General features: G+C 48.0%; 1 long non-coding RNA gene across 1 annotated transcript in view; it reads left to right on the top strand.

Annotated features, from left to right (window-relative positions):
* LOC129676163 (uncharacterized) overlaps window positions 1-7,474 on the top strand; it is a 23,421-nt gene extending 15,947 nt beyond the window's left edge. Inside the window, exon 3 of the long non-coding RNA XR_008720029.1 lies at window positions 7,226-7,474. This is a non-coding gene — a long non-coding RNA (uncharacterized LOC129676163). The remainder of the gene's footprint in view (window positions 1-7,225) is intronic.
* Window positions 7,475-10,331: the final 2,857 nt, after the last annotated feature.

Below are 10,331 nucleotides of genomic sequence, written 5' to 3'. Positions count from 1 at the left end.
GAAGAAGAAGAAGAAGAAGAAGAAGAAGAAGAAGAAGAAGAAGAAGATAAAGATGGCTCAGCAGGTAAAGGAGTTCATCACCAAGCCTGAGGACCTGAGTTCGATCCCTGGGACTCACATGATGTATAGAGAGAACTGGTTTGCACAAGTTGTCTTCTGACTGACTGCCATACGAATGTGATAGTGTGTATTTTCAAAAAATAAGAAAGCTGGGAGTGGTAATGCACGCCTTTGATCCCAGCACTCAGGAGGCAGAAGCAGGTGGATCTTTGAGTTCAAGTTTACCTTGGTCTACATATCGAGTTCCAGGACAGCTAGGGCTGCACTGAGAAATGGTGTCTTGAGGGGGTGGGGGTGGGGTGTGGGGTGGGGAGGGAGCTAATGAATGAAAAGAAATATAGAAACACACAGAAGATCCTATGAACACAGAGGTGGGGTCACAGTCACACACTGACAAAGCCAGCAGACTCTAAAGGTGACCAGCAAGCTCTGCTATCTATGTGCTGTTTGGGAGTGAAGTGGCTCTTGCCCTGGAGCCTGCAAAATGGAACCAACTTGCCAATCCAGATGTCATAAGCCTGAGATCCCAGCACGTGGAAGGCAGAAGCAGGAGGAGGTTTAGGGAGAGGGGGAGGGGAGGAGTCAGGTACAAAGAGAGAGTTCCTGGGAGCTGGGGTGACTATAAAGGATGATTTCCACCATCATCTTGGCATGTAACCTGGTTTCCTGAGAGAGTGCGTCAGATCTCGGGGCTGTCCAGCCAGATGACAAGCTTTTGTTCTCCTTGGTGACCTTTGAGGGTGATCAGGCTGTTCCATGAATTCATCTGAATAGCAGTGCCTGACCCTGGCTGAGCAGGGACATGGTGGCAGTAACAGCATGAACGCATGGACCTTATAACAACTTCAAGAACGAATATGTCACCTTTCACTTCCAACCATTTTAATAGAACCACCATGGTTCCCTACTTACAAGACTTAGCTCTCTCTGTTTCCACCCTTGGGGGCTCATTTTCCCTCAAAGTGTGTTTTTCCCCCCCTTATTTTAGGGTTTTTGTTTGTTCATTTGTTTGTTTGAGATACATAGCTCATGTTGGTCTTGAACCTAAGGGTATTCTCCTGTCTCCAACTTCTCAAGTGCTGGGATTACAGGTATGTCCCCCATCAGGTTTAGGAGTCTTAAAGGATCAAATTCTGGACTTTGTGCTTATGAAGAAAAATGGTTGGTGTTTTTGTTTTTTGTTTTATTTTGTTTTGGCTTGGTTTTAGTCTGGGCTTTTGGTTTCCTGAGACAGGGTAATCCTGCTGTCTTAGAACTCACCCTCTCAACCAGGCTGGTCTCAAACTCACAGAGATCCTTTTCCTCTGCCTCTGCCTCTGCCTCTGCCTCTGCTGAGATTAAAGGCCTGTGCCACCACCATCCTGCAGATGGTTGGTTTTAAGATAGAGTCTGTGCCTTGCTGTGGAGGTACAAGGGACCACAGATATAGGCTATTCACAGAAGTTTCTGAATGCAGTCATCAGAAGAGAAATGACCCAATTAAACCAGGCAGAAGATTTCTTCAACGGACAGAAGAACACACAGCAGCAAGTGCTCAGTTTCAGTAGCCATTAGAACAATAAAACCACACAGTTCATCCCAGCAGTGAGGAGGCACAGTCGGGAACATCTCCAGGCTAGCCATGGCTTTATCATACATAGAGGGACTCTGTCTCAAAGAAGGCAGAGAAAGGGGAAGGAGGAGGGGGAGGGTGAAGGAGAGAAACTACAATGAGAATGTGCATCTGTCACCCAAGCACTTAAGAATTAGAAACAGGAAGATGGACCTTTCAAGACCAGCCTGGCCTACAGAGCTGGTCTCAGAAAACAATGGACAAAGGTCCACATCCAGTGCAGTAGCTAAGATGCAAATGACGGACCCTTCAAGCATTGACAAGGTCCCGGGCAACTGACACATTCCAGGTATTGGGGGGACCGGAGAAGGAACTTATTCCTTAAAACAGTTGGTAAAAAGAATTACACCATAAACAATAAGTTATTAAATAATGTCCAGGCTGGGTGTGGTGCATGCCTGCAATCCCAGCATTCCAGAGGTGGGACTTTGGTTCATGGTCATATCCAGCCTTGGCTGTGTATCAGGTTCCAGGTCATATTGGGCTACAAAAGACCTTGTCTTAAAATAAAATAAAAGTGTGTGTGTGTGGGGGGGGGGGGGCAAAATGGCTTAGTGAGTATAGGTGCCCTGATGCCAAGCCCCGTGACTTGAATTTGGGCCTTTCTGTACCATCAAGGTGGAAGGAGAGGGCTGACTCCCTCAGGTTGCCCTCTTGACCTCCACAGGGTGACCTGCACACACCCATATATTCTCAAGAATGTGAGTGTGCCCCTCCCCCCCCCACAATAAATATAAAAAAGCAACTAGTCTGTCCTTTTTCAAAGCTTGACTCAAGTACACTGCTAGAGGATATGGCCTTTGCTTCCTTCACCACCAGCCCAGGGCTTTACCCTCTAGCTGGCAAGGGAAGTCCTTCTTTTCCAGGCAGGGAAAGGCTATATTAGACCCCCAGAGTGGAGCCCAGAGCAGCTCAGTGGTGATGGACCCACCCCTAGTCCTCTCTGTTTAGGGTCAGGAGAAAGCCTGAAGTTGTCATGGGAAGGTGTGGACTCTTAAGAAGGATGGAGAATGGGACCTGGCAGGCCTTGGTAGCGGGAGGGGATTTTGTAGTGGTGTTTATAGTGGCCAGGATTGAAAGAGGCCCCTCTAGCTTCTCTAGTCCAGGCTCCCATTCCACGAGTAGGGAAACTGAGGCCTGAAGGAGGAAGTGGAGAGGACCATGCAAGCCTGGGCTGAGCTACAGGATTGGGAGGGTTGGGAAGGTAACAGACTATGTCCATATCTCTACCAAAGACTCTTGCTGAAGAATGAATTCAGAAAAGGCAGATGGCAGGCTGGGAAGGGATGTGAAGAATTTGGGACAGGACAGGGAACCTTACTTGGAGACAGGTTTTACATAGCCCAGGCTGGCCTTGAACTCACTGTGTAGTAAAGGGTGACCTTGGACTCCTGAGCCTTTTACTGCCTCTTATGGAGTGTTGGGCTTACATGCATGCTTGCTCCCCTGAGCTTGGTTTAGGGGGCTACAGTTTCTTCTTTCTTTCTTTCTTTCTTTCTTTCTTTCTTTCTTTCTTTCTTTCTTTCTTTCTTTCTCTCTCTCTCTCTCTCTTTCTTTCTTTCTTCTTTCTATTTATTTATTATTTTCTAGTATTCTGCCTGCATGTGGACTTGCATGCCAGAAGGGGGCACCAGATCTCATTACAGATGGTTACGAGTCACCATGTGGTTGCTGGGAATTGAACTCAGGACCTTTGGAAGAACAGCCAGTGCTCTTAATCTGTGAGCCATCTCTCCAGCCCAGGGGGCTACAGTTTTGATCATGTTGTGTAGAGCTAGGGAGGGTGTCAGGGGTGGAAGGGATGAAGATACCCATCTACTGTGGAGACCCCAGAAGTCTCTAAAAATCAAAATCTAGCATTTGGAGAGGCAAACCCCACTGTGAGCCCTCCCCACCCCCAATGGCCTAGACTTTTGAACTCATTCTGTAGACCAGGCTAGCCTCAAACAGAGACCCACCTGCCTCTGCTTCCCGAGCGCTGGGATCAAAGGTGTGCGCCGCCACCACTGTGGTGACCTTTGGTCCTCCTTGGTCTCACTTTGGCAGCAGCAAGGGCAAGGGACCAGATGACCCGGCACTGATGACTACCAAAATATTACAGGTGACTGTTCAAAAGCGCTTCTGTACCTGAGACACTGCAGCTTACGGAATTCTTTAGTTAGCCCCTGTGAAAATGGGGTGCGAATCCCTCTCTTTCAAGATGAGTGCTGCCTAAAGGAAGCACCATGGCGCCAGCCTGTGGCAGATCCGAAGCCCCCTAGGGGAGTTTCCTCAGTGCCCATTTGCCTGCAGAAAGGGCTTCCAGGCTCCTTAAGCACTTGGGATGTGTCTGGACTTGCAGGTGTTATCTCCAAGAAGCCCTTGATTCCAAGGAGAAAGTTCCTCAAGATGCATTTACACAACTAGTAACTTTATCTCTAGAACAATACCGCTTTCCTCCAGGGCCCAGGGCGGGACACAGGAATCTTTGGCTTGTGAGCATCACACGCCCCCTTTCTTTAATCTCATCTGCTGTGTGTCTGGGAGGTAGGCCAGAGTGATGCTAATGTCCCCTGGATCTTGGTGGGGAATGATCAGCTGCTGGCTTCAAAACACTCCAGCCAGCTTGAGAGGTGGGGGAAGGATCAGAGAAATCTCCAGGCCTAGAAGTAGCCGCGGGGGAGATACGGAAAGACATCGAGGTGTTCATCAAAACAGCAAGGGAGTAGCTGGGGGCACTGGGTGTCTGCTCGGCTGCCTTGTCTCCTGAGAGAGAGAATGGGGGCTTGTGGCCCCGGTCTTGCCTGGGGGTGGCGTGGTGGCGGGGGGGGGGGGGGGCTTCAGTTTCTTCTCTGAAAAAGAGAAGAGAGAGACATAGAGAGAGAGAAAGAAAGAGAGAGAGAGGTGTTAAGTGAACCAGGAAAGTGAAAGAGAAGTCATCAAAGAGACGAGAATCAGGAAGGAAGAAGGAAGCTGGTACTTAGCCAAGTTCCAATACTATCCTCCCCCCAGGCCCCAGGAGGTGGCTCTAAAGCTCCCATTTGGCAGATAAGGATACAGAACTTCTCTGAGGTTAAAGCTCTTGCCCTCGGGCCATAAGCTGTAAAGATAAGAAATCAAAGCTGGACTTTTCCATTCCATTCCCTCTGTCCACACTCATTTAATGATTTCATTTATCTGGTTGGTTGGTTACCTAAGGGTTGTTTTTTTGTTTTTTTGTCCTCCCACCCTTTCCCTGACACAGTCTTGCTATGTAGCCCCAGCTGGCCTGGATGTCTCAGTATCCCTGGTGTGGGATTACAGGTGTGCACTTACAACAGGCTTCCCTTCTCATTTGCATCTGATGTCTGCTGTGTGGTTGTCCCCCGGGTTCCTGACCTCTCTGAGCTGGCCCTGTTTACTTCCAAAGATGGCCTTGCCCTTTCTGTTTTCCTTCTTGGAATGTTCCCTGTTCCTTTTTCCCAGCCCCCCACTTCCACCCCTCAGTTAGACAAGTTTTCCCCAGTTTGGCTGTCTTCCAGACTCAAATATCTGAAGAAGCTCATCCGTCCTCCAGGCTTTAATCCCAGCCAGAAAAGGCCAAAAGGGAGAGGCCAAGATGCAGGTGGGTCACTATGAGTTCGAGGCCAGCCTGGTCTACAAAGTAAGACAGCCTCCATCCCATCCCTCCACACACACAAAAAGTCAAACCAGCAGAAATTACATGGCCATCTTGTCCCCGGATGGGTGGGAATGGAGATGATTAAAGCACACGCAAGTCAGGGAAGTGGGGAGCCTCCATTATCCTGCCTCCCTCATCCTGTCCCAGCTGCTGGGAGTCCAGGCCAAGGTGAAGGGCATGATGCTATGCAGACTCCTGCTGTGCAGCAAGCGTGTATTTTGCATGCTTAGTGTTTATGTTTTTTTTCCCCTTTGAAGGCTGCTTGGGAAAAGCAACAGTCCTGGACGCAGCAAACATATTGTCTTCTTGTCTCTGGCCAAGAGAAATTTTAATCACCCTGTGGAGTAATGGGCTCAGAATAGCATAATAGAAACACTGCTTAAAATACTTTTGTGGGTGGATAAGCACAAAACTGGGCGAGGGAAAAGCACTCTGAGACAACCTCATCCTTTGTACTGCCTCCTTCAGCCAGAAGGACAGAGAGGTATTTCTGCCTAGCTGAGGAGCAGCGATAAATGACTAGAATGCTCGAATTTGAAACCGGTGCCCTCTACTTTTCCAGGGTGGCATCCATCCTGAGGCGCTCTGGCTGGGCACTCTTCCATTTTGAACCTGTCAGGAAGTGAAGAAAAGCAGATCTGATGGAACTAACTTATGCGTCTTTGGATACTGAGTCTTTTGATGTTTATCAGTGCTGTGAGCTGAACCCTGAACCCAGGGCTGCTAACAGCATGGGCAAGTTTACCTTGCTGAGCCACACCCTCACCTTTAATAATTAATCAATTAGTTTTTGCTGCAGGGCCTCACTATGTTGCTCTATAGAGCAGGGTGTCCTGGAACTTGCTGTGTAGACCAGGCTGGCCTGGAACTCATAGAGATCTGTCTACTTGTGCATCTCAAGTGCTGGCATTGCTGGTGTGAGTCACCATGCCCCCTTTACTTTTAGTTTGAGATAGGGTCTTGCTAAATGTCCAGTCTGGCCTTGAACTTGTGATCCTCCTGTTTTATCCTCCCATGTAGCTGGTAGTATAGGACTGTGCAAACAGGCCTCCCTCACCTCTCCAGGGTCTCTGTCTGTAGCTCAGGCTGGACCCAAATACACCACCTTCCTGCTTTTGTCTTCCAAGTGCTGAGATTACAGGCATGTGCCACCATTCCTGATCTTCAAATAGCTTTACTTGTAGAACCCTGAAGGAGCACGCTCATAAAATGAGCATCTGTCTACTTCAACTAAAGGCAAATGCCAAACTCAGGGTTTTTACATTCAAGATGCTAGAGCCAGCAAGATGGCACAGAGTGGAACGGCACTTGTGCCAAGCTAGATGACCTGAGTTTGATCCCTCAGACTTCCACATGTATGCTACTGGCATGCCCACCTCCACAACAAAGAAACAAAGTAATAATTTTTAAAGAAAATTCAAAATGTGCAGTTGGATATGGTGGTGCATGCCTGTAATCTCAGCACTTGGGAGGCAGAGGCAGGCAGATCTCTGTGAGTTCAAGGCCAGCCAGGTCTACAAGAGAAACCCTGTCTCAACAAACAAACAAACAAACAAACAAACAAACCCATTCAAAATGTAAGGTCTGGAGACCTGTCTCAGTTGGTAGGGTGCTTGCCTAGCATATGCAAAGCCCTGGGTGTGATTCCATCACTACAGAAACTGGCTATTGTGGCACAGGCCTTTAATCCTAGGACTAGGACAGCAGGGGCAGAGAACGGCAGATCTCTATGAGACTGAGGCCAGTTTGGTCTATAGAGTGAGTTCTAGAAAAGCCAGAGCTACAGAGTGAGATTCTTTCTCAGAAAAACAACAAAACCCAAACCAAAAACAGCAAGGACAAAAAAAAAAAAAAAAAAAAAAAAAAGCAAAGTTATGTTATCTTGGTTAAATTACTTACTCTCTTTACTCTAGATTTTCTGTTATAACGTGGAGTGGGAGATGTCAGGGACCACCTGAGAGAACTCACCAACTTCAGAGACCACCTGTGGAAGCTCACCAACTTGCCTCAACTTGCCCGTTCCCTTACCTGCAGTAAACATACTGCTTGGCAACAGCAGAGATATGCTCACAGAACCATGGCTTATCACAAGATGTTTCAGGCCCCTGGCCAAGAAGAATCTGTAATTTAACCCACCCTACTTCCTTATCCTGAACCCTTTATAAAAGCTGATTCTGCTCAGTAAAGTTAGTCCTTGACAAGCACCTGTTTGCTTGGACTGGTTTCTCTTTCTCGCCCATCTTTTCACAGGTTCGGATTCTCTTCTATCCCCGCTAATAACAAGCTCCGCTGGCCGGGGCAGGGAGACACTTCCTTCAAGCGGTGCGGTCCTTCCCATGCTCGGAACACTTAACCCAGTTGGCCTAGATTTATTCAAGAACCTCCATGGAAAGGAAGTAGGCACAGACCTGCCTCTCCTCCCTGGGAGACTGTCCTCACCACTGTGGTGGGCGTTTCTCTCATCTTCTCTGTGTTTCTTATAATAATGGCCATTCCAAAAGATCCAATTATCTGTACTCTTTGGTTAGGGCCAGTGAAACTCAGAGTGTTTAAGTAGCTTGGTGAGGGTCACACAACACTGGGCGAGGCTCTACTGGGGTAGACTGTTGTGTGGTTCCCCTCCGCACTCCACTGACCATGCTTAGCATGCATGTAGTACATGCTTAATGCACTGTGCTATCAACCAAAGCACTTTTGACTTCTTCAAGTCCAGTTTCCTGAGCCACGCATGGTGGCACACACCTGTACAAACACTAGGGAGGCCGAGGGAGAATATGAGTTGGGCCTGTGAATTTGAGTCCAGCCTGGGCAAATACAGTGAGCCTCTGGGTCAAATACGAACAACAGGAGGGCTGAGGAGGGCTGAGGAGGGCTGAGGAGGGCTGAGGAGGGCTGAGGAGGGCTGAGGAGGGCTGAGGAGGGCTGAGGAGGGCTCAGTGTGTGAAGGCGCCTGCGCTGCAAGCCTGGCTTGCTTCTGTTATCCCACTGAACTCTCCCAGCACTGTTTTTTTTTTTTTTTTTTTTTTTTTTTTTTTTAAACAGGAAATTCCAGGATTCCCTCAGCTTGCCACAGGGAAGAGAATTGAGTCTTCAAGCAGGATGCGAATGTGTCCCTTGTCACCTTCAGGACCTTCGTGAAGACTCAGGTAGCCTGAGGTACAGGTGGGTGTGGTGGCACATGCCTGCAATTCCATCACTGGAGAGTCTGAGGCAGGAGGATTCTCAGTTTGAAGTAAGTCTGGGCTAGGTAGAGAAACCCTATCTCAAAATCAAACCAAAACAAAAGTTAAAACAAGCCCCAGATGCCAGGGATTCTCAATTTTGGGATCACCAAGGACACTCCATAGCTGTGGTCTCCAGTGTCTGGGCTCGGCTGCGTTCTTGGGCTTCTGTGTCTGTGTAAGTATGGTGCGTGCTGAGCAGACTTCCCTCTCCTTGAAATATGTGGCCTTAAAGATAACCTTATGCCCCTCACGACCCTCTTTCCAGAGTTCACCTCTTACACCTGGGCTTCGTCAGCTGACCACGAAGCAAAAGCACCTTTGCCATGAATGCATCAACCCGCTCACCAGGATCCCTGCCAATGTCCGCTGTGCAGTCTTTGTAATGTGGCCCAAAATGATAGAACTGGAGGCTGGGCTGTGAATGAGGAAGGTCAGAAGTTCAAGGTCATCCCAGGTCACATGAGATTTGCTATCAAAAAAGAAAAGAAAAAGAATGAAACAAAAATCATGGTGGGGCCATAGCTGTGTCTCAGTTGGTAGCAGGCTTGCCTAGCAAGCACCAAACTTTCCCAACACTGCACAGAACCCGGCATGGTGGTACAGCCTGTAATCCCAGCATTTGGGAGGCAGAGACAGGAGGATCAGAAATTCAAGATCATCCTTGGTTGTATGGAGAATTCAGTGCTACCCAGGGCTGCAGGAGCAGAGGGCTGGCAAGATGGCATTTGCTACCAAGCCAGACTATGTGAGTTCCCAAGCCCCACATGGTAGAAGGAGAGAATCCATTCTCCTCAACATAGGAGAGAAGAGATTTAACCTCTACTCAGCTCTTTCAAGCACACACACACTCGCACACACATACCCACAGACATACACCCCCCCCCACGCACATACACCACAATATACATATACACACCATACCCCCCCCCATACTGACATTCAGGCACACTATATATTTATATATAAACATATATAATAAAATAAAAATAAATTGAAAACCTGAGCTGTCACTAGCTGCTCAGTTATTCCTGTATTGATCAAGCAAGTATTTCTCATTGCTTTTGTTTTCATCCTAGGTAAAGGCATGCTGGGAGGGACAAGGCAAGAACTTGCCTCCGTGAGAAGGGATGGGCAGACAATACAATTGTACCTCAGGGAAAGGGGGATGAGATGACAAAAGACCTGTGTTTACAAACAGGTGATTTTGGAGCAGAGGACTGAAGCTAGAAGAAGGTTAGGCTTTGGGAAACCGTGTCTTAGAAGAAGGGAAGAGCCTGTGCAAAGGCCTTGAGGTTCACATGTGGTCCATACATTTCAGGAGACCCCGTGGGGGCACTTAGCTGAAAGAGGAATGGAAAGAATACATTGACATGAAGATGTAGACTTTGGGGTGGGCGCACCCAGACCATGTAGAGTCTCTACAGTTGTAAGAATTGTGGCATTGTATCCAAATGAGAAGGGAATTCCAGGCTGAGGCAGGAGAATTGAAAGTTGAAGGCCTCTCTAGGCTATCCAGTGAGTTCAAGGCTGACTTAGAAAACTTAATAAGAGTCTGTCTTATAATAAAAAGTATGTGAGTGTATGTCTCTGATGATGGCACTGGAGAGGCTGAGGCAGGAGGATTGCTGTATCAGGCTAGCCAGGGTTATATATAGCAAAACCTTGCCTAGAAAAAAAAAATCCTGGAAGAAGGCTAGGGATATAGTGGTGGAGAACATTGCCAAGCTTAAATGAAGCACTACAAGAAACCAACCAACCAACCAACCAACCAACCAACCAACCAACCAACCAACCA

Source organism: Psammomys obesus, unplaced genomic scaffold (genome assembly GCF_907164565.1).
Source record: "Psammomys obesus unplaced genomic scaffold, mPsaObe1.curated_primary_1811, whole genome shotgun sequence".
NCBI lineage: Eukaryota > Metazoa > Chordata > Mammalia > Rodentia > Muridae > Psammomys > Psammomys obesus.
Note: the sequence above shows the minus strand (reverse complement) of the source record. Positions and strands in the feature narration are given on the sequence as shown.